The following is a 232-nucleotide window of genomic DNA, read 5'->3' on the forward strand; positions in this document are numbered from 1 at the left end:
ATGTGTAGATCATATATGAAAAAGTTAGACATAGAAAGGAAGTTAGATATAAACAGCAACAAGAGAGCATAGCACAGGAGACCGTTGGAGAGAGCAAGGCAGAGAATACGTTGGAATGCACACGAGTGGCGGGGCGTGACAAGGAGCCGGGTAAGCGACCTCTTAGAAAATCGCATTAATAAACTGCAAAGCGAAAGATAAAAATGAAAATGGCGGGCGATAAAGATTCGGA

Source organism: Penaeus monodon, chromosome 22 (assembly GCF_015228065.2).
Source record: "Penaeus monodon isolate SGIC_2016 chromosome 22, NSTDA_Pmon_1, whole genome shotgun sequence".
Classification (NCBI taxonomy): Eukaryota; Metazoa; Arthropoda; class Malacostraca; order Decapoda; family Penaeidae; genus Penaeus; species Penaeus monodon.